Genomic DNA, 438 nt, shown 5'->3' with positions numbered 1-438 from the left:
TTCATTGTCATTGGCTGGTGTCTGTCTACGTAGCGCGTCTCCGGAGAGGAAATGCCCAAATATGGAGTTATCAAACTGGCGTACCTAAACAGCAGGCAATGGTGTTACTGCCCCATAGCAAAATTACTTTTACTATTAACCTTTTCAGCTATTTATGCGCTTTTATTGTTGTGGTTACAGAGGCTGTTATTATCATATAAAATCAAACTATCATTTATATTAACCCTGTTATACTAAACACAAATCTAATTCAGTTTTTTTTTTTTTAATGAATGAAAGAAGAAAATAATAGAGTAATAAAAATAATAAGTAGAAAAAAGTAGATTTGTAGAAAATGTAATACGTAGAAGAATTGTTCTCCTTTTCTGATGTTCTTTTTCCAAGTACTTAGATTAAAAACTTTAAAAACTATTTTATTATAGATAGATAGAATAGTGT

Source organism: Cyprinodon tularosa, unplaced genomic scaffold, assembly GCF_016077235.1.
Source record: "Cyprinodon tularosa strain WSP-4 unplaced genomic scaffold, ASM1607723v1 ctg318, whole genome shotgun sequence".
NCBI classification, from domain to species: domain Eukaryota; kingdom Metazoa; phylum Chordata; class Actinopteri; order Cyprinodontiformes; family Cyprinodontidae; genus Cyprinodon; species Cyprinodon tularosa.
Note: the sequence above shows the minus strand (reverse complement) of the source record.